The 24345-nt window shown below is 38.6% G+C and overlaps 1 protein-coding gene across 4 annotated transcripts in view; it reads left to right on the plus strand.

The window, feature by feature from the left end:
- Positions 1-23349: 23349 nt before the first annotated feature.
- Positions 23350-24345, plus strand: part of AFF4 (ALF transcription elongation factor 4) — an 88358-nt gene continuing 87362 nt past the window's right edge. The window contains exon 1 of one of the 4 annotated variants that reach the window (XM_069103846.1): positions 23350-24029. The gene's annotated coding sequence lies outside the window, so the exon portion shown is untranslated. The remainder of the gene's footprint in view (positions 24030-24345) is intronic. The other 3 variants (XM_069103845.1, XM_069103844.1, XM_069103843.1) reach the window with 3 other exon arrangements.

Consider the following 24345-nt stretch of genomic DNA (forward strand, 5'->3'; position numbering starts at 1 on the left):
GTAGAGGTCTTGGGGTGTGTGTCAAGCTTGCCAGAGTATGTGGAGGCTTCAGAGAGGGCACCCAACTAATACCTCCAGCAGCTGAGAAAACCCCAGCATTTGGTATAAAGCTCCCCTGTTTGGTAGCAGAGTCCTACCGTGGCAAAAAGCCCAAAAGTCAAGTAATTGAGTGGCAACATGACCCCAGGCAAAGGAAGCAAAGCAAAAAGAAGAACCCAACATTAGACTCCTATTTTGGGGACAAAAAGGATCAAAGCATGGAAAAATGCCTTAAAAGGCCGAATTTGCCAGATGGAAAAAGAATCTCAAAAGCTGACTGAGGAGAATCATTGCTTCAGAATTAGATTGTAACAAATGGAAGCTAATGACTTTATGAGAAATCAAGATGCTGCTAAACAGATCCAAACAAATGAAAGAATAGAAGGCAATGTGAAATATCTCATTGGAAAAACCACTGACCTGGAAAATAGATCCAGGAGAGATAATTTAAAAATTATTGGACTACCTGAAAGCCATGATCAAAGAAAGAACCTAGAAATCATCCTCCAAGAAACCCTCAAGGAAAACTACCCTGATGTTTTAGAACCAGAGGGCAAAATAGAGGTTGAAAGAATTCACTGATCACCTCCTGAAAAAGATCCCAAAAAGGAAACTCCTAGGAATATTATAGCCAGGTTCCAAAATTCCCAGATCAAGGAGAAAATATTACAAGCAGGAAGGAAGAAACAATTTGAATATTGTGGAAACACAATCAGGATAACCCAGGATCTGGCAGCTTCTACACTGAGGGATCAAAGGGCTTGGAATATATATTCCGGAGGTCAAAGGAGCTGGAATTAAAACCAAGAATCACCTATCCAGCAAAACTGAGTATCATGTTTCAGGGGAAAATATGGTCATTCAGTGGAATAGAGGACTTTCAAGCATTCTTGATGAAAAAACCAGAGTTGAATAGAAAATTTGACATTCAGATATAAGAAGCATGAGAAGGTAAACAGGGAAAAGAAATCATAAGGAACTTATCAAAGTTAAACTATTAACATTCCTACATGGAAAAAAATAATTGTAACTGATGAAACTTTTCTCAGTATGAAAATAGTTGAAGGGAATATGTGTGTGTGTCTATATATGAGGGTATATGGGCATATGAATACATATGTGAATGTATGTATATATGTTTACAGGTATACATAGATAGAGGGCACAGGACCAATTTAATAGGAAGGGTTGATATTTAAAAGGTGAAATTAAGAGGTGAGAGGAATATAATGAGAGGAGATGGGGAGAGACAGAATGGGGTAAACTATCATATAGAAGAGTCAAGGGAAAATGGTTACAATGGAGGGGAAGAATAGGAAGGCAAAAGGGAATGGTTCAACCTTATTCAGTAAAGGGGGAAACATAAGTAGGAAGGATAGCAATACAGGGCCACTATTTGGGCACAGGATGTATTTCTTTTCCTATGTCCTCTGATATGATGATTCCATCCAACAATGTAGATAATGTATAGCTCTTTTATCTATGCCCCTCTATCTGAGAGTTCAGTCAGTGTGCTTGAGGCTTTGCCCTAGAATCTGATATCATATGGATAACAATAGTGTACACAGACTATCCATCAGTAATTCCTCTTCTTAGACATGGCTGGCAATCCTTTTCTAGTCATATAATTCTAGGATGACAACCCTTACTCAACTTCACTTGAGCAACTCTTCATTGGTAAAGTGTTATAGGTTATTCATACATAGAAGCACTTCTCCACTGATTTTGGAGGTGGCCCTAAACTTTAATTCTTTGGAAACTTATTCCAGGACTTGCAGCCATGCAGCACTACTGGAAAAATAATGTTCAAAAAATGGGCCTCTGTTTCAGGGAAAAGGTTGAGGTGATTTAAAAATACAATACAGAGCAATATTACAAAGGCAATCTAACCATGTTTCAGTTTAATTCTTGTCCCATTATCTACGATTCAAGAGCTATAGATCGAAGGAAAGACTATATATCATAGTCTTATTTTCTTTTTTTTTTTATTAATTTGTTTGTTTACTTTTAGTTTACAAAATTCAATTCCACAATTCCTTGAGTTTCAAATTCTGTCCCTCTCCCTCTGTAAACACTTTCACATTAGATATTAGTCAGGTTATGAAGACTGATTGTATCAGATGGAATGAAAAATGGTAAAGAGGAAATAAAACCAAACAAGAAAAAAGAAAAAGATCAGGTAGTTTGCTTCAATCTGGATTCAAACTCAGTTCTTTCTAGTTCTTTCTCTGGATGCAGACATTTCTCCATCATGAGTATTTTGGGATTGACTTATATCACTGCATAGCTAAGAAGAGTCCAGTCTATCAGAGCTGATCATCACACATAAGTTGTGTCCGTAATTGTGTACAAATTTCTCCTGATTCTACTCTTCTCACTCAGCATCAGTTCTTATAAGCCTCTTCAGGTAAATATGAAGTCCATCTGCTCCTCGTATCTTATATAGCACAATAGTATTCCATAAAATGCATATACCACAACTTGTTCAGCCATTCCCCAATTGATGGGCACCTGCTTAATTTCCAAGTCTTTGCTACCACAAAAAGAGCTGTTATAAATATTTTTGCACATATGGGTCTTCCTCTCACTTCTGTAATCTCTTTGGGATATAATCCTAGAAGTGGTATTGCTGGGTCAAAGGATATGAAATTATCTATAGCCCTTTGGGCATAATTACAGATTACTCTCCAGAAAGGTTGGATCAGTTCACAACTCTACCAGCAATGCATTAGTGTTCCAATTTGCCCACATCCTCTCCAGCATTTGTCATTTTCCTGTTTTGTCATCTTAGCTAATCTGACTGGTGAGATGTGGTACCTCAGAATTGTTTTGATTTGCATTTCTCTAATCAATAATGATTTACAGCATTTCTTCATGTGCTTATAGATATCTTTAATTTCTTTCTCTGAAAACTGCCTGTTCATATCCTTTGACCATTTATCAATTGGGGAATGACTTGTATTCTTCTAGATTTGACTCAATTCTTTGTATATTTTAGAAATGAGTCCTTTATCAGAGACATAGATTGTAAAAATTCTTTCCCAATTTCCCACCTCCCTCTTGATCTTGGTTACATTGGCCTTGTTTGTAAAGAAGCTTTTCAATTTAATGTAATCAAAATTATCCATTTTGCATTTTATAATGCTCACTAATTCTTGTTTAGTCATAAAGTCTTTCCCTCTCCACAAATCTGACAGGTAAACTATTCCTTGTTTGCTGAGACTGCTTACAGTATCAACCTTTATACCTAGATCATGCACGCATTTAGACTTGATTTTGGTATATCGTGTACATATGGTCTGTGCCTAGTTTCTGCCATACTATTATATTCCAGTTTTCCCAGCAGTTTTTGTCAAATAGTGAGTTCTTATCCCAAAAACTGGGATCTTTGGGTTTATCAAACAATAGATTACTATAGTCATTGACTGCTGAATTTCATGTGCCTAATCTATTCCATTGATCCACTCCTCTATTCCTCAGCTACCGTGTTTCCCCGATAATAAGACCTATCCCGAAAATAAGCCCTCCCCTTACTGTGTAAGATTCCTCTAAAATAAGCCCTCCCCCGAAAATAAGCCCTATTGAGATTGCTACTGTAGTGAAGGTGATCCCCTGCGCTACACACTACATTACGGTACCTCTGTATGCACCGTACCCCCCCGCCCCGGATGAAACGCACGCCATGCTTCGAGCTGCATCCAATCAGAGCTGCAGCAATGAGCGCGTCATCCTGTTCTTCCCCAGTGATTTGCTTATTGAATAAAGGTACATTTTTTTGTTCACATTTACCTGTTTATTAAAATTGCTGTCAATGTTCATTAAAATCAGCCTTCCCCGGAAAATAAGCCCTCTGGTGTTTTTCTGTCCAAAAAAATAATAAGACAGTGTCTTATTATCGGGGAAACACAGTAGTACCAAGTAGTTTTGATGACTGCTGCTTTATAATACAGATTGAAATCTGGTATAGCTAGTCCACCTTCCCTAGCATTTCTTTTCATTAACTCCTTTGATATTCTGGACTGTTTGTTCTTCCAAATGAATTTTGTTACTATTTTTTCTGGCTCTATAAAGTAGTTTTTTGGTAAATTGATTGGTATGGCACTAAATGCATGATTTAATTTAGGTAAAATTGTCATTTTTATTATATTATCTAGACCAGTCACGAGCAATTGATATTTTTCCAGTTAGTTAGATCTGACTTTATTTGTGTGAAAAGTGTTTTGTAGTTGTGATCATATAGGTCCTGGGTTTGTTTTGGCAGGTAGATTCCCAAATATTTTATAATGTCTACAGTAACTTTAAATGGGATTTCTCTTTCTATTTCTTGCTGTTGAATTTAATTAGAAATGTATAGGAATGCCGAGGATTTATGTGGGTTTATTTTATATTCTGCAACTTTGCCAAATTTATTTATTGTCTCAAGTAGTTTTTTACTTGATTCTCTAGGATATCATCATATCATCTGCAAAGAGTGATAGCTTGGTCTCTTCTTTGCCTAATTTGATTCCTTTGATTTCTTTTTCTTCTCTAATTGCTACTGCTAACATTTCTAGTACCAGATTGAATAAGAGGGGTGATAGTGGACACCCTTGTTTCACCCCTGATCTTACTGGAAATGCTTCTAGCTTATCCCCATTACATATAATACTTGCTGATGGCTTTAAATGGATGCTATCTATTATTTTAAGGATAATCCATTTATTCCTATACTTTCTAGTGTTTTTAATAGGAATGGATGTTGTATTTTGTTAAAAGCCTTTTCTGCATCTATTGAGATAATCATGTGGTTTCTGCTAGTTTTATTGTTGATATGATCAATTATACTGATGGTTTTCCTAATATTAAACCATCCTTGTGTTCCTGGAATAAATCCTACCTGATCAAAGTGTATTATTCTTGAGATAATTTGCTGCAGCCTTTTTGCTAATATTTTATTTAACATTTTTGTATCTATATTCATGAGGGAGATTGTTCAATAATTTTCTTTCTCTGTTTTATCTCTTCCTGATTTAGGCATTAGTATCATATTTGTGTCATAAAAAGGATTTGGTAGGACTCCTTCTTCACTATTTTTCCCAAATAGTTTGTAGAGTATTGGAATCAATTTTTCTTTAAATGTTTGATAGAATTCACTAGTAAATCCTTCTGACCCTGGAGATTTTTTTCTAGGGAGTTTACTGATGGCTTTTTTAATTTCTTTTTCTGAGATGGGGTTATTTAAGTAATTTACTTCCTCTTCAGTTAATCTGGGCAACTTGTATTTTTGTAAATATGCATCCATTTCCCTAAGATTGTCAAATTTATGTGCATACAATTGGGAAAAATAATTCTTAATTATTGTTTTGATTTCCTCTTCATTGGAGGTAGATTCACTTTTTTTATTTTTGATACTCATAATTTGGTTTTCTTTCTTTTTATTTATCATATTGACTAAGGGTCTATCAATTTTATTGTTTTTTTCATAAAACCAGCTCTTAGTTTATCATAGTCTTAACAATAGGTTTTTAATTCTTGTGATTTTTTTTCCTGTATGGATAAAGAGGCCTGAACCTTCTTGAGTGATGATCAGTCATCTCTTTCATTAGTCCTGTTCTGTTCCGGGTCTTGACAATCAGTATGATGGCATGTGCAAGCAGGAGCCTCTGGAGAAATTCATTAGGGAATCTTTTTTTCTCTTTGTAGTCCTTTAATTTTCTTCCTAGAATGCCCCAGGGATGACTGCTTAGTTAGATATCTTGTCATGTTCTTTAAACTGGTTGTTGGAAGGAACTCTGGAATTGATTAGCAGAAATACACCAAGTACACACAGGTGAGAAATGTACTAGAGCCAAGACAATTTGAGAGCCATTGAGATAGTGATTTTCCAGGTATTTTTAAGAGGGGACAACACCAAAGACTTGCAAAAATAATAGTGCATGTATCTTTTAAAAATCTAAGTTGGTTGATGAGTTCCTTTTGTATATACATTGGTCTCTTTGTGAAATTCCCCTTTTCCTTCCCCATTGGTATTGCTTCCTTTTGTGTTGTCAAAAATTTCATTCTTGAGTTTCCCATTCCTCCTTGACTGATGTCCCCTATAAAAATTTAGTACAGGATCCTACCTATCCTTTCTCCTGAACTGTTTGAATCTGGTATGCATGTCAAACCATGTCCAACTTTTTCTGTCCTCTATAACAGACTAGGAAGGAGTGGTTCCTTTTGTAGGAACCCCAGGGTTCTTATAATTTTTACTCCTGCAACCATTTCCTTCCTATTAGCAAGAATCAGATCCATTAATAAAAATTTCTATTGGTAGTTCCCTCATCTTTTGAAGGATGGAATTAGCATGAAAGCAATAAAGACATTATTGACTGTTCTCCTTTTGGCAGAGAGAGAGAGAGCCTCCCACCACTACTTCATTATGTATGTGTGCCAGGTTCATCACATTTCCAGAACTCTTTATCTGTTTCCTCTTTTTGTTTAGGTGTTCTGTAATATATTCCAGTAGCAAAATTGCTTCTGTTTTCAGGTCTTTACCTAAACGTTCTTCATGTTTCTGCTAGAGATTTCTGAATTTCTTCACCATTTATACCTTCTCAATTCACAATATTACCCACCACCACCTTTTATCTCTCCTGTGGCTTTAGAATAAAGTGTAATCATTAAGGCCCATCTTCCAGTCATGAGTTTCATTCCACCAAGACTGTAATACCTGAGGTCAAATTGGCCTCCTAACATTAGGAACTCCTATTTCTTGTCTATTGCCTGATTTTTGGGAGGTGTGGGATGGGGAGGGGGCACCTCTTCTATAGGCAGTTGAGGTCATGGTTTTTACTACTGGCTTCTTTCTTGGATTTTGTTTCCTGTAGACTTTTTCATGTCTCAACTACTATTCTTTCTTCGTTGTAGCTACTTTCTATGGTATCTAGTTTGGGGACTATACACAGGCAATTTTCTTTCTCCCTTAAATTTATTATTTTGAAGGCCTTTTGAGTAGATTTGCAAGACAACAACATTTTTAATATTTGTTAAAGTACACTCCATTCCTGATCACTTTGTCATTCTCATATTTTAAACTGTCGTCAAAAAATTCTCTAAAATAACTTACTTATCCAGGTAGTCACTTTCTAAATCAAATTTCCTCTTCTTTATCCCTACCTTTAGAGTAGCAGAGAGGGAAAACACAACTTGTACCTTACAGATTTCAGTTTTATGTGCAAAATTTTGGCAATACTTTCTAGGTTCTTTCCTGCAATAGCATTTGTGCCAATGTGCAGTACCAGAAGTGGTTAATAGTCATTGAAATCTTCCAACAAATCTTGGGAGATTCTCTGTTATATCTTGGATACACACCCTGAGAAGAAAACGGACCTCACTATCCTTGTTCAGTAACTTACCACTACCCCTCCACTCACCCTTGATGAATGATCACCTGACAGCTTTTGTGGTTCTACTATATCATTTATTCAACTACATTTATTTATTTATTTAACTTTGATAATACTTATTTCCCCCCCCCGCAATTACATGTTGTTTTTAACATTAAAAAAGTTTTGAGTTCAAAATTCAAAATTCCAATTCTATAAATTGGGTTCAAACTTTGTCCCCTTACTGAGACAGTAAGCAGTCTGATGTTTATATATATCTATACACACATACAATCATGTAAAACATTTCCATATTAGTCATTTTGTACAAGAAAACTTGAAAAGAAAGAAAGAAAGAAAGAAAGAAGGAAGGAAAGAAAGAAAGAAAAAGAAAAAGTGAAAAATAGAATGTTTCAGTCTATATTTAGACAGTATCAATTTTTTCTCTGGAGTTAGATAGCATGGTTCCATCATGAGTCCTTTGGGACTGTCTTATTTAAACACATTTATTAACTGCCTTCTATGTGATAGTCACTATATTAAGATATTAAGAATACAAGAACAAAAAAGGAAGCAGGCCTTGTCTTTAAGGAGCTCATAGGAAAATGACAAGTACCCAGAAATTAAGAAACAAAATGTATACAAAGTAATTTCTGGGGGAGTATTAATAACTGTGAGATCAGGAAGGGTCATCTGAATAAATTTTGAAAGGAGTTTATTCCAGGAGGAAGAGGTGAGGAAAGAGTAGATCTGTCATAGGGGACAGCTTGTGCAAAAACTTGAATGGGGAAGATGGAAGGCCAGGGACAGAAAACTAGATCAGTTACATGAAATCGGTATACAAAGATAAGTTGAAGTGAGATTGTAAAATGTTTGAAATGCCAAACAGGCATTTGTATTTTATAAACACTGGAACTTCTTGAGCAGTGGAGTTATATAATCAGATCTGTACTTCAGAAATATTAATTTGACAGTTGTGTGTAGAAGGGGTTGAAGACTAGACTCAAAGAGATCAATGAGCAGGCTACTGAAATCATTCTCATAACTGGTGATAAGAACCCAAACTGGGGTGGTGGCTGTGTGAATGGTAAGAAGGGGACCAGGAGATATATTGTGGAAGTAGAATTGGTAAGATTTGACAACTGCTTGGATACAGGAAAGTGAAGATTTGAGAAATGATACCTAAAAGTTTCATACCTGGTGGTGCTTTGTACAGAAATAGGGGAAACAGAGAGCAAGCAATGTTTTCTATTCAGTTCATCTAGCTCCATCCTTTTTAGGATGAGCCCCAAATTTGTTTTTTACTTCCCGGTTTCAGTTGTTTTTTTTTTTTCCTTCCCTTCCTCCCATGTATTGCATCTTAATGCACTACCAACTTCCTTCAAGTTTCAAGTTTCTTCTATACTATTTCATATACTTTTTTCCCACTGAAGTTCTACTTTGTGGTTTGTTGTTCAGTCATTTTCAGTTGTGTCCAACTCTTTGTATTTCTACAACAAAATTTTGGTTTGTATGTGTGAGTGCAGCTATCTTTTGTGTATTTCAGATAAAAGTGAAATTCACCTAATGCCTACTCCCTCCACTTCTGCTTCCATTTTTGTGTAACTTTTCTTCTCATGTACTCTAATTATGAGAAATAGCAAGCTCTACCCACTTCTTTCTCTTTTAGAGAGTAGTGTATTCCTCCTTTCTAATCGCTCTTCAAACCCTAAGAACAGAATCTACCAGGATTACCTTAAGGTTTCACAACTCCCTTAATACCCTTTAAAAACATTAAGGTTGTTGGGCTCCTGTCTCACTTATTAGAATGTTAACACATCACTATACAGATCCCTCTAATTGCTCAAATAAAGTTACCTTAGTTTCTCTAGCCTCTTTTGTTTGTATTCCAAACTTCCTCCTCAGCTCTGGTCTTTTCATTAGGAACACTTGAAAATGCTCTATTAAAGGTTCTTTTCCTGCCTGTAGAATTATACTCAGGTTTGCAGGGCAAATTATTCTTAAATCTGTCTTTTGGAATATTTTATTTCAAGATCTCTTCTTAATTGGAAGATTCCAAATCTTTCATGATCTTGACTGTAGTTCTTTGGAACTTCTGAATGCTTGCAGTATTTTTCCTTTGATGAGGCAGTGTTGGATTTTGCCTATAACCTCCTGGGAATTTTCCTTTTTTGCAATCAATGGATTGTTTCTATCTTTACTTTACCTTCTAGTTCTAATACATTTGGGCAGTTTTCACTTGATTTCTTGAAACACTGTGTTCAGGCTGTGAGGGATAACTTGAAGTGAAGTTTCCCCATTCTGAACATCCTGTATACATTCTTATTACTTCCTTATATTTTGTAACTAAGTTGAGTGTCATTTCCCCATATGTATATGTAGGTCATTGTGTATTTCAAGGTAATGTAAGAGCTATTGAGTATTAATACAATTGATTGGATTAACTATTGAGACCAAATTAGAGGTGTTTTTAGTTTGGGGAAAGGAACGGTAGTGTGAGAGGTAGCAAAGGGTTAAGTTTCTATAGAACTGCAAGAACTGCTGAAACAAGACTACTGATAAAAAGTAGTAGCCTTGGGAAGAAGTTGGGTTTCCAGTTCCCAGAGAACTCCTAGATAATACTAAAAATGAAATAATGTAGAATAAAAGGAGCTGGCAGCAGCAGGTGGATTTGACCAATCAGAAAGCAGACAGCAGCCTTGGAACACTCAGGCCCAGATAAGGATACATTTAGGTTAGACTGAAGGGGGTTCAGTATTCTGAGGTTGTTACTGCGCTTGCATAGTGGACCTCATGTATTATGTACGTTATCTAACGAAATTAGAGCCTCATTAACAATAATTAGGGTAATGAATGGAGAGAGCTTTGTGCTGATTGGTTGGCATTAATAAGAAGATTGTGAGCTTGCCTTACCAACCAATGGTAAGGTGGGACAGTGGAGAAGGTGTGGAATTCCCACTTTAGGGCTTTATAATTTTGCTTTTGCCTTCTGTAGTGCTCTCCTCCCTCCTTTCTTTGGGGATTTGGAGATGCCCTTTCTCATGAAAGATAGTAATAAAGTTTTTGCTTCTACCTTGAGAAGTCTCTGAGTCATTTTGGGTGAGTGTTTTTTTGACACATACAAGGCTTTTTAAAAAAAATCATGGTTTTTAGGGAATCTGACAAAATTCTCTCTCCTTATCTTTTTTTTCCCCAGGTCAGTTTTTTTTTTACATCAAATAGCTTATGTTTTTTCTAATTTTTCTCAGTCTTTGGATTTTGTTCTAATTTTTCTTGCTGTCTTATGGAATTATTCATTTTTGTTTGGTTTATTCTAGTTTTGGGGAAGTACAATTCTTTTTTTTTAATTTTTTGGTATTTATTAATTTGTTTACTTTTAGTTTACAAGATTCATTTCCACAATTCCTAAAGTTTCAAATTTTCTCTCTCTGCCCCTTTCCCCATGGTGGCATATAATCAAGTACGGTATCTGCAAACACTTTCACATTAAACATTAGTCAGGTTATAAAGAAGGATTGTATCAGATGGAATGAATGATGGGAAAGAGGAAACAAAACCAAATAAGAAAAAGAAAAAGAGCAGGTAGTTTGCTTCAATCTGGGTTCAGATTCAGTTCTTTCTCTGTATGTAGACATCTGTCTTCATCATGAGACTTTTGGGGTTGACTTAAAACCCTGGATTGCTGAGAAGAGTTCAGTCTATCAAAGTTGGTCGTCACACATATGTCGTGTCTGTAATTGTGTACAACTTTCTCCTGGATTTACTCTTCTCACTCAGCATCAATTTTTACAAGCCTCTCCAGGTAAATGTGAAGTCCATCTGCTCCTCGTTTCTTATAGCACAATAGTATTCCATAACATGCATATACCACAACTTGTTCAGCCATTCCCCAATTGATGGGCACCCCCTCAATTTCCAATTCTTTGCCACCACAAAAAGAGCTGCTATAAATATTTTTGTACATATGGGTCTTCCTCCCACTTCTATGATATCTTTGGGATACAAACCTAGAAGTAGTATTGCTGGGTCAAAGGGCATGAAATTATTTTTAGCCCTTTGGGCATAATTCCAGAGGAAAGTACAATTCTTGAGTAAGGATTACCACTTTTTCTTCTAAACTACTTATTCTCTTTCCAATTGTTTCCTCCAGTTTTTGTTTTTATTGTATTTTTTTTTAATCTCTTGCTTCATTTCTTTTAAGAATTTCTTCCTTTTCTTTTTGAGTCTCTGCTTGCAGTTGTAAGAAGAAGGTAGTCACTCTGAATAACTTTGATAGACTGGGTTCCTCTCAGCAATGAAATGTTATAAGAAAACTCCAAAAAATTAAAAACAAAAAACTACCCCCAAAACCCCAAAAGGGAGGCTACGTGGTGCAGTGAATAGAGCACCAGCCCTGGAATCAGGAGGACCTGAGTTCAAATCTAGCCTCAGACACTTAACACAAAACTAGCCATGTGAACTTGTGCAAGTCACTTAACCCCAATTGCCCTACCTTCCCCTCTCCAAAAAAAAAGAAGAAGAAAAAAAGAGAGCTCCAAAAGACTCATGATGGAAAGGGATAGCCATACCCAGATAAAGAACAGAGTTTGAATACAGATTGAAGCAAACTACTTGCTCTTTCTCTCTTTTGTGTTTTATTTCATTCCTTCTTTCTCGTCGTTAACTCCATTGGTTATAATTCTTCTTTACAACTTGACTAATTTTTAATGTGAAGGTATCTGTAGAACCTATATCAGATTGCATGCTGCCATGGGAGGTGGGGGGGGTGGGGAAGGAAGGAGGGAGGAGGAGAAGGAAGGGGAAAAATTTGGAACTCGAAAACTTGTGGAACTGAATGTTGTAAACTATAAGTAAATAAATAAATTTTTAAAAAATGAAGTTAGTCTGGGGGCAGCTAGCTGGCACAGCGAATAGAGCAATGGCCCTGGAGTCAGGAGGACCTGAGTTCAAATCCGACCTCAGACACTTAACATAAAAAACTTGCTGTGTGACCTTGGGCAAGTCACTTAACCCCAACTGCCCTACCTTCCCTCCTCCAAAAAGCAAAAAAAAAAGTTAGTCACTCATTTAAAGGGACCTCTAGATTTATAATAATTGCTATATATTGAGCACATGCAGATATATGAAAATCAGGGGAAATTATTTTGCTTTATTTGCATAATTTCAAATTGATTTCCAAAATAGTTGTACTGATGCACCACTCCAATAACAATACAAATATTCGTTATTGCACACTAAACCTCCTTCAACCCCTCCAACACTGACTATTCCATTCTTTTGTCATATTTGATAAGTATGAGGTAAAATATCATGGTTGTTTTGATTTATATTTCTCTTATTGTCATTGATTTGGAGCATTCCTTTGTATGGTTATTAACAGTTTGCAATTTTTCTTTTGAAAACATTTTATATTTTTGAGTGCTTAACTATTTGGGAATTAATATATACTAGTTGATTGACTGTTTGATTTATACCTCAGTACCTAAGCACCAATTTAAGACTTTTGCAGCCTTTTATTCTTTTTTTTTTCTTTTAAGCAATTGGGGTTAAGTAACTTGCTCAAGGTTACACGGCCAGGTGTTTCTGGGTGGGTGCTAAGTGTCTGAGCCCAGGATTCGATCCCCAGGTCATCCCGACACTGGAGCCGGTTCTCTTACTTGCTGTGCTACCTGGCCGCCCCCTTTTATTACTTCTTAACAACTTGTTCAAACCACATTCAATTTCCTTTTACTTATTTCAAAAATAGTTAGAATTAGAGGTGGCTAGGTGGCGCAGTGTAGAGCACCGGCGCTGGAGTCAGGAGGACCTGAGTTCAAATTTGGCCTCAGACATTTAGCACTTACTAGAAGTGTGGCCTTGGGCAAGTCACTTAACCCCAATTGCCCTCCAAAAGGAAAAAAAAAATAGTCAGAATTAGACTAACCTCTTATTTGTTTTAACAGCTAGTTTTACTTAGCAATTAATTTTACTTATCTTTTTTACTTTGTCAACTACCTTTTCCATGTTGATCAAAATTAATTTGTAGGGCTGACCCAGGTAGAGATATTCATCAAGTAGCTGTTGATTCAGAAATTTGTAGTTGAGGAGAAAGATTAGGTTTGGATATAAATATTTATTGTTATCATTATTATCAATAATTATTGTTGTTACAATTGCTAATAATAATAATAGCTAGCATTCACTTTAAAGTTTATGAAGTGCTTTATATATGTTACCTCTTTTGATCCCTAAAACAACCCTGCAAGTTAGTTGCTACTCTTATCCTATTTTACAGAAGAGTAAAATGAGGCTGAAAGAGGTTAAAGACTTGCCCAATGTCACCCAACTATTGTCTGAGGCTGGATTTGAACTCAGGTCCTGCTTTTTTCCCTCCAGTTAATAGTATTTTATTTTTTTCCACTTACATGCAAAGATAGTTTTCAATATTCACTTTTATAAGATTTTGACTTCCAAATTTTTTCCTTCCTCTTTCCCTTCCCTCTCCCCTCCCCAAGATAGCAAGCAATCTGATATAGGCTATACACATACGATCATATTAAACATATTTCCACATTATTCAAGTTGTGAAAGAAGAATCAGAACAAAAGAGAAAAACCACAAGAAAGAAAAAAAAAAAGAAACCAGTATACTTTGGTCTGCATTCAGACTTCATAGTTCTTTCTCTGGATGTGGATAGTATTTTCCATCATGAATCTTGGAATTGTCTTAGACCAATGCATTGTTGGTGGAGCTGTGAATTGAGCCAACTATTCTGAAGAACAATTTAGAACTATGCCCAGATGGCTATAAAACTGTGCATACCCTTCAGTCCAGCACTACTAGGTCTATATCTCAAAGAGATAATAAAAAAGGGAAAAGGACCCACATGTACAAACATATTTATAGCAGCTCTTTTTGTAGTGACAAAGAATTGGAAATTGAAGGGATGCCCATCAGTTGGGGAATAACTGAACGAGTTGGGGTATATGAATGTTAAGGAATACCACTGTTCCATAAGAACGGTGAACAGGAGATTTCAGAAAAACCTGGAAAACCCTACATCAACTGATGATAAGTGGTGAGCAGAATTAGAAGAACATTGTACACAGTAAAAGCAATGTTGTTCAATGACCAACTTTGTTAGACTTAGCAATGCTATGTACTAAGACAGTTCCAAAAGACTCATGATGGAAAGTGCTATCCACATCCAGAGAAAGAACTATGGAGTCTGAATGTAGATTGAAGCATACTATTTTCCTTTTTTTTCCTTTCTTATGGTTTTTCCCTTTTGCTCTGATTCTTCTTTTACAACATGACTAATGTGGAAATAAGTTTAATTGTACATGATTGTACATGTATAGCTTATATCAAAAATTGCATCCCATCTTGGGGAATGGGGAGGAAGGAGGGAGGAAAATTTGGAACTCAAAATCCTATAAAAGTGAATATTGAAAACTAAAAATTAATTTATTAATTAAAAAGAGAAATTGTCTTATATCATTGTATTGCTGAGAACAGCTAAGTCATTCACAGTTGATCATCATACAATATTGCTGTTATTGTGTTATTACTTATTAATAGTTAAATATAACTATGTTACAAGAGAACATACAATGTTCTCCTGGTTCTGCTCACTTCACTCAACATCAGTTCATTCAAGTCTTTCCAGGTTTTTCTGAAATCATCTTGTTCATCATTTATTAAAGTACAATAGTATTCCATTACATTCATATACCACAACTCATTTAGCCATTCCCCAGCTGATGGGCATTCCCACAAATTTCAGTTCTTTGCCACCACAAAAAGAGCTGATATAATTTTGTATATATGGGTCCTTTCCCATTTTTTATGATTGCTTTGGGAAACAGACCTAGTGGTGGTAATGCTGGATCAAAGGATATGCAAAGTTTTATAGCCCTTTGAACATATGAACTCATATCTTTCTTGATTCCAAATCTAACACTATGCACTATACCACCTTGCTGCCTTAAAAGTGATCTGCATAGATATAATAACTGAACTCATGAAAGCTAATGAGAACACCAAAGGAGAAAGCATAAAAAATGATGAGGGTTTCACATGGGAAATGAATGATGAGCTAGCAGAGAAAATCAGACAGGTAGGAGAAGACCATAGAGAGCACAGCATGATAAAAACCAAGGGATGAGAGAGTATCAAGAATAAGGGGCTAAAGGAGAGCCTGGGGGCAGAGTCAAGATGGCAGAGTAGAAACAGGACCTCCCGGCAGCTGCGGCTCCCACCACCTCCAATTCATGTAAAAGGGGACTCTAAACAAACTTTGGAGCTACAGCACCCACAAAATGACACAGAGAAGCTAACCTTCCACTGAGGACAGCCTGGCAGGCTGGCAGGAATTGGCCAGCACAGAGCTCTGGGAGTGGAGCCCAGCCCCATGCTGAGGTTTTAGCCCCAGGGTGGGCCTGACCAACCATCAGCTGGAGGGACTCCAGATCACCAGCAGCTGTGGCCCTCTCCAAAATGATCACCACATAGTTGCTAAGGACAAAGTAAGAGGTCAGTGCAGTGTGGACTTTGGGACCCAATAGTTGGAAGTGCCTCAGCTTTTGCCCCTAGGGCAAAAAGCCACTGAGGGCTGCTTCCCAGCCACCTCCATGTGTCAGCTTCAGCTCCTGGCCTGCAGAGTGTAGGGGGACCAAGTGACCAGTCTGAGGGGTAATTGCTCTTGCTTTAACCTGCTTGGATCTGGATTGCAGTCTAGGGTGGAGGTCCTGGGGTGTGTGACCAGCTTGCCAGAGCATATGGAGGCTTCAGAGAGGGCACCCAACTAATACCTCTGGCAGCTGAGAAAACCCCAGTGTTTGGAATGAAGCTTCCCCCATCTGGTGGCAGAGTCCTACTATGGCAAAAAGCCCAAAAGTCAAGTAATTGAGTGGCAACATGACCAGGCAAAGGAAGCAAGCCAAGCCAAGCAATCCAATATTAGACTCCTATTTTGGGAACAAAACGGATCAAAGCATGGAACAGGAGGAAGACAGTGAAGTCAGACTCCTACACCAAAAGCTTCAAAGGAAAATATGAGCTGGTTACAGGCCATAGAGGACCTTAAGAAGCAGATAAGAGAAGTGGAGGAAAAATTGGGAAGAGAAATGAGAACGATGCAAGAAAATTTTGAAATGAGAGTCAACAGCCTCACTGAGGAAAATAACACCTTACAAAATGGACTAACTCAAATGGCAAAAGAGGCTCACAAAGACAATGAAGAGAAGAATGCCTTAAAAGGCCGAATTTGCCAGATGGAAAAAGAATCTCAAAAGCTGACTGAGGAGAATCATTCCTTCAGAATTAGATTGGAGCAAATGGAAGCTAATGACTCTATGAGTAATCAAGATACTATTAAACAGATCCAAACAAATGAAAGAATAGAAGTCAATGTGAAATATCTCATTGGAAAAACCACTGACCTGGAAAATAGATCCAGGAGAGATAATTTAAAAATTATTGGACTACCTGAAAGCCATGATCAAAGAAAGAACCTAGAAATCATCCTCCAAGAAACCCTCAAGGAAAACTGCCCTGATGTTTTAGTACCAGAGGGCAAAATAGAGGTTGAAAGAATCCACCGATCACCCCCTGAAAAAGATCCCAACTCCTAGGAATATTATAGCCAGGTTCTGAAATTCCCAGATCAAGGAGAGAATATTACAAGCAGCCATGAAGAAATAGTTTGAATATTGTGGAACCACAATCAGGATAACCCAGGATCTGGCAGCTTCTACACTGAGGGATCGAAGGGCTTAGAATATGATATTCCAGAGGTCAAAGGAACTGGGATTAAAACCAAGAATCACCTATCCAGCAAAACTGAGTATCATGTTTCAGCGTAAAATATGGTCATTCAGTGGAATAGAGGACTTTCAAGCATTCTTGATGAAAAAACCAGAGTTGAATAGAAAATTTGACATTCAGATACAAGAAGCAAGAGAAGCATGAGAAGCTAAACAAGGAAAAGAAATCATAAGGAACTTATCAAAGTTGAACTATTAACATTCCTACATGGAAAAAACGATAATTATAACTGATGAAACTTTTCTCAGTATGAAAATAGTTGAAGGGAATAGAAATATATATGTCTATATCGGAGGGTATACAGGTGTATGAATACATATGTGAATGTGTGTATATATGTTTACAGGTATACATAGATAGAGGGTACAGGACCAATTTAATAAGAAGGGATGATATTTAAAAGGTGAAATTAAGAGGTGAGAGAGGAATATAATGAGAGGAGATGGGGAGAGACAGAATGGGGTAAACTATCTCATATAGAAGAGGCAAGGGAAAATGGTTGCAATGTAGAGGAAGAATAGTAAGGTAAAAGGGAATGGGTCAACCTTCTTTTCATTGAATTTGCCTTGGGGAGGGAATGAAATACACAAAAAATAGGGTATCTCACCCTACAAGATAGTAGAGGGGAAGGGGATGAGAGGGGAGATGATGGAAGGGAGAGCAGGCTGGGGGGGAGGCAAGTTAGAAGAACCCACTTTTGAAAAGGGATGGGATCAAAGTAAGGAATAGAACAAGTGGGAGGTGGGATAGGAGGAAGGGAAATATAGTCAGTCTTTTACAATATATCTACTATGGTAAAGTTTTGCATTAGCTACACATGTACAACTTATACTGAATTGCTTATCTTCCCAGTAAGGGTGGAAGGGAATGAATCTGGAATTCAAAGTTTTAAAATCAAATATTTAAAATATATACTATTATTAATACTATTTTACATGTAATTGGGAAATAAGATATACAGGCACTGAGGCATAGAGATCCACCATGCCCTACTGGAAAAATCGAAGGGGGTATGGGAGAAGATATGGGAGAGAGCAGATTGAAGGAAGGGATATCCTGTGGGCCTTCTATTTTGGGGCGGTGGGTAGCGGAAAAATGGGGAGAAAATTTGCAATTGAAAATCTGGCAGAAATGAATGATGTAAATCAGAAGTTAATAAAGCATTTAAAAAATGAAAAAAAAGAAGGGGCTAAAACTTCAGAAAGAGATGTGAAAGAGAATGCAACAGCATTCACCCCTACTACCAGCCAGCAACTAGCCCCAAAGAAACTGGAGGTAATATGGGGCTTCCTGACTCTTAAAGCCAGAGCCCAAAATGGCAGATGTGAAATAGGATTGTCTAACCCAAATCCTGCTCCAGAAAGTCTGTACCACAAAAACCATAACAAGCCCAGGTAATCTAACTTGAAATCTGTAAGCACTGAAAAAAGACAGACTCCTGGGAAAATATGAGGAAATAGAAGAAAATGCCAAACACAATGACTATGATAGATTAAGAGAAATTTCAGGGGTAATCCCAGGTGAAAAGATGCTGAGGAAAAAACATGGTTTGGCCATAAGCACTACAAGAATGAATGGAAAAAATAAAGCAAGAGATAAAAATGAAATTAGAATGGAAACATGAGATCCAAAGGGAAAAAACTGGAAAGAGGATAAGAGAAGGTAGAAAACCTTACTTAAGTAAAGCATTGTTTCAAAAATAGAATGGAACCAATGACTCCATGACACAAAAAGAAATATTAGAATATGTATTTAGGGATCAGGGAGTCATGATAAGTAATAACAAAAGAAGGAAGAAAAGGCTGTTAATGAAACAAAAAAAAATACACAAAAGAAAAGAAGTTCAAAAAGAAGCACAGACAAGCATCGTGGAACCTACTGTATAAAATTTATTATGTTGTTATTTGTCCTTTGTTTTTGAAAAGGACAATGTCTTGGCTTGTTTGTGAACTGGATTTAAGTGAGGCAGAGTTGAACAAAGTCATCAGCCTCACTCTCTCTTTCTTTAAAAGTTATTGAAGACCAGTGGCAAGACAAAAGTCAGGTGATGGCCCAGGATGTAGTGGATGACCTTGGCATCTTCACTGTCTGACCAAGCTGTAAGCACTCCACAGTGCCTACTTCAGCCACCTTCATGGCCATTGGAACAAATTGTTCTCATTAACCCATTCTGTTTGGGGAAGTCTTCACATTCTTGGGGTAGACATCCTTCTAATTCACCAATGGGTTTGAAGTTGTAGGTGACCCTTAACCCGGTTTAGCCCATCTGCTGAGAGAGTTTTATCAGGGTATGGCTGCTGCGCATGCTATAATTTCTTGGAGTCACAGGTGAGAGTTGGGTGAAGGTGGACACCAAAGGTCCTGAAAAGGGCTTGGCAAGTCCTCAAATGTGGTACCAGTCCTACCTTAACACTCCATGTGCTCCCAAACTTAATATATACTAAAAATCAAGTATATAAAAAATTTGTGTCATAGACTGTAATGGTAATGTAATTTGAATTTGAAGATCCCTTTATGTTGGCAAAAGTAGCAGGTACTTAATACTTGGTAACTGATCAAGCCTCTGTCGGGGAAACAGAAGGTATGAACTTCTGTCTCCTGTTAACTGATGTAACAGGAAGGGGTTGGCTGAAACATGAAGCTAATGCTGTGTATATATAAGGAAAAGTCCCAGAGAGGCACATTCAGAATTTCTTGAGACCAGGATCTGGTAGCAGAGCAACTGCAGAAGAGAGAATGGAGAACTGAGCTAGAATTTCCTGAGAACTTGTGGTGGTGGAGCTTCTCCTGAATAGGATCCCAAGAGCCTGGAGCCAGGAACCTGGAGCCTGGAGCCCAGGTGACTGAGGAAGCATGACTGGGATGCTGAGACTTTGTTTGTGGCTTGGTTGAGCCGTGAATTCCCTGGAGCAGAAATGGTGAAGGATCTGACATGGACCAGACCCTGTGAACTTCAGTGTGGAGCAGGACCTACCCAGAGAGGTGGACAAGGAACTGGGAGCTGTCCGACATTGAACCCAGATGACAGTGTAGTGAATCCAGGTAGAATCTGGGACCATGGAAGGGGATCCAGAGAATTTGAGAACAGGCCCCAAATCAAGATGAAAAGACCTCTCTTTGGGTAATGAGTAATTATGGAATTATAGTTTACTAGTGACCTATGGGGTAGAGGGTTTTGTGTATGATACTCAGTAATTGATTGCTGAGTAAGTGATTGATTGAGTTAATCAAGTGTGCCCCATGAGTGGAATACTTTGACTATTGTACTTTGAGACTATGTTGTGAATATTATATTGTGATTTTCTGTGATAAGTTGTAATATTGTGAATGCTGTACCTTGATTTTCTGTGAAAGTTTTGCTTTGATTTGTTATGGAATAGAGTGATCACCATACTGCGTAATCAGAACCTTAAAAGCTGTTCACAGTAGCATTCTTCTGGAAAGCTGCTTGGTCATGGCATTACATAGACAAACCCCTTTTTCTGTTCTTTGTACATGGAAATGTTCGTGTTTATTGATGTTTATTGAAATAATCATAATTAATTTTTTAAATTAAAAAATAAAGTCAGAAAAAAAGCAGCAGAAGAAGTCAAAGAAGATGAGGACAGAGAAAATGTAATTGGATTTAACCATTCAGAAATCATTAGTAACCTAGAGCAGAACAGTTTTAACAGAATTGTAGGGTCAAAAGCCAAAACTGAGTTGAGGAAGTAGTGGAAGTAAGGAGCTGATGTAGCTGACTCTAGGAGCTTAGGAGTTTTTTTAAAAGAGAAGAAAGGCAGAATGGTAGCTTAAGTGTGTGGAAAGGTGGAGTAAAAGTTAAGAACTGGGGAAAAAAAGTACTTGCTCATGTTTACAAGTAGGGAAGGAGTTCATAGATAAGGAAAGATTAAACAGGAGGAAATGATTTATGGAGCCAGCACTCAGAAGAAATGGGTAGAATTAAAGGAATTTTTTCAAGAAAAGTTAAAAAATACTATCCTTTAGGGTACTGGTACTCACTTCTATCAAAAGAATAATTATGATAATGATGGCAAATTTATGAACATTTTAGAGACTGGTAAAATATTTGGTAATTAAATGTACAAGGTAAAATTATTTAGGTCATTAAAAGTGGCTAGACACGTGTGGATTTTAAACTAGAATTTTTTAAATGTCTGTCATTAAATTAGCAAATGGAAAATCCGAGAGAGTTCAAGGTTGAAAAACTTTTAGAAAAAGGGCTTGTATGCCATGTCTATCTTTGTATCTCTAGCACCTAGAACCATATCTTGAATAAGAGATACAAATGAAATGAGTAAATACTTTATTAAAGTGGAGTTGACTGGAGAAATTGTATAGCAAGAAAAAAAAAGATATGACTGAAGATGAGAGGACGGAAGAATTATTTATTAGTTAACATAAAAAGCTAGTGGAAATTGAGTTTGGGGAATTTCTCTTTGTCCTTAGACAACTCTTAAGAATAAAAGTTCCTGTTGCCAATGAAATCACAGGTCTGCTAAAACAACAACTCTAGATTTATATTTGTTACTTTCAGTGGGTCTGATCTCAACCTCTCTATGACTGGCTGTCCTGTCCTCCCTTAAGTTCCTTACAGTGCATTCATCCAATCTACTGGGGTGGGAGATGAGACTTCTTCAATTTCTTCTTAAACCACTGGAGCTCTTAGGCTATCCACCTGTCAATCCCTCTTCTAATTTAATGAGATATTTACAAGAATGTGGTTTATGATCTACAGAGTTCATAAGTCTAGGAGTATTAAAAAATAGAAATTTAGGTCTCCAGGTATAGTTTTTAAACTTTTAGTATTCATTTTTAAAAATTTTGAGTTCTAAATTCTTTCTCCCTCTACCCATTGAGAAGGCAACAAGATTGATACCCAATATACATGTGAAATCATGTAAAACATATTTCCATATTAGCAATGTTGTGAAAAAATACAAGAAAAATAAAGAAGGTGAAAAAAGTATGCTTCAATCTGTATGGGTACTCTCTCTGGAGGGGGATAGCATTTTTCATTATGGGTCCTTTGGAATTGTCTTAGTTCACTATTGATCATAGTAGCTTAGTCTTTCACAGTTGATCATTGCTACAATATTGCTTTTACTGTGAACAATGTTCTAGTTCTGCTCACTTAAATTTGCATCAATTCATGTTACCAGATTTTTCTGAAACCATCCCTCTCATCATTTCTTATAGCACAATAGTACTATGACCATCTTTTAATCACCAAAATGGACCTTTTCTCACCACATTATTATTGCTTCCTTACCTCAGCCAAGGCTTTTGCTGCTGACGGACATTTGTAAGAGGAATTAAATTTAACTGTGGAGGAAAAATTTCCTAAATGATATCTAAGAAAATTATTATGTGAGGAAGTTCAAAATCCTCCACCCACCACTCTCCTCTTTCTATACATCCTGTGGTGTTATTGAAAGAAGGATGCAAAACAGATTTCTGTATTTGATTATCTTTGTATTATGGCTATAGTATTGAAGGGGGTAGGCTTAATGACAGCTAAAAACAATACCTGTCATTTATATAGCTTTCCATTTTGATAAGTCCTTTATAAATATGACTTGATCCTCACAACAACCCTCGGAGGTAGGTGCTCTTATTATGTCCATTTTACAGATGAGAAAACAGAGGCTATATGATTTGCTCAGGGTCAAAAGGCTAGTTAAATATCTGAAATCACATTTGAACTCAGGTCTTCCTCAAGACCGGATTAAGGTCCTGGGTTCAAACCTGAGGCTCCAGGGCAGCCGTGAGCACAACACTCGCTTCGTTTCGAGGCTTTTTTGGGGGGTGGGACTGTGTAGCCCCTCTGCCACAGGTCAGCCCTAGGTCCCGGGCTGAGGTGCGGGCCAGGCCGGGCTTCGCAAGGGCGCCGCTCGCTCGTGCCAAGCCTGTGACGAAGGAAGGCCTCCCTACCAGGCATGCCATCCCTCCGGGCAAAGAACAAACAGGTCCATCCTGCCCCAAGAAAAGGGAGGCGGGCAGAAGGGAGAAGGCCCAGCGGAGGGACGGATACTCGGACGCCTGCCTGGCAGTCCGCTAAAGCAGTGACCACTCAGGGTGGGACGATGTTTCAAGCTACACTTTACACATGCGCAAAGAGCCCCACCCTCGGGCGCCCTCAGGCAGAGTGCGGTGCGCAGGTTGGAGGAGGCCTCACGCGCAGCGCGCCCGAATCAGAGCCTCGGCCACCAAGATCTGGGGCCGGCCGCAGCTCACAGTTCTCCTCCTCCACCCTTTCCTCTCCCGGAGGGGCGGGGCGGGGCGGAATCACGTGACTCACCCCTCCAGGCCAGACCGGGCTTCTCTCCCCCCTCCCCATACCGGTGGGAGGGTCACGTGGGCGGTGCTGCTGCTCGGGTAAGTCGCTGTTCCCGACTGCGGGGAAGGAGAGTCGCCGCCGCCGCCACAGCCGCCACCACCGCCGGACCGGGCGGGGGTGGGGATTCCGGTGCTGCGGCCTCCGCCATCACCTTCCTGCCTGCTTCTCCAAGGGCTCTCGCTCTGACCGCCATGGAGCAGGGCTGGGCCCCCAAGGCACCAGCCGCTGCCTCCACCTTGTGAGGCGTAGTCGCTGCCGTCGTCGCCTCTTCCGAGGGCCTCTGGGGCTTCCTGGGCCTCGCTTCTCGCCGCCGCCCGTCGGCTCCTAGCCTACTGGGCCGCTCCTCCGTCCTCCAGTTCGGCCCCTCGGGGCCAGGCCTGGATGTGTGTTCCGTGAGAGGTCCAGGCCGAATCGAAGGCCCGCGGCCCGGGACGCCGCTACTGCCAACGCCACCGTCACCGGGACATGGTTTGGGCCTAGCGGAGCCGGGACAGGAGGTGAGAGGCTCTTAGGACCGCGGGGCTGCCCGGGCCTAGCCGGGCCGGCTGCTCAGCCGAGCGTGGCGAGCGAGGGAGGAGGAGCAGGGGCGGTGGGCTTCATGCCCCTCCCCGCGGGGTGCCCCCCCCGCCCCCGAGCAAAACCTTTCCTGCGGTTCTGCATCTCCGCACTTGCCCCCAGTCGCTTGTTGGTGGGTCTCATACTTTCTTTTTTTAAAACGTCCAGCTCGCCTCTAGTTTGACCAAGTTCTCTTTAGCTCAAGAAAAAATGGGCCCTGATTCCCAACATTTTTTGCCCCAATAGTTCTTGTTTCTC

This window comes from Petaurus breviceps, unplaced genomic scaffold, assembly GCF_028583685.1.
Source record: "Petaurus breviceps papuanus isolate PSGF00001 unplaced genomic scaffold, PetGlider_PUasm1.0 64, whole genome shotgun sequence".
Classification (NCBI taxonomy): Eukaryota; Metazoa; Chordata; class Mammalia; order Diprotodontia; family Petauridae; genus Petaurus; species Petaurus breviceps.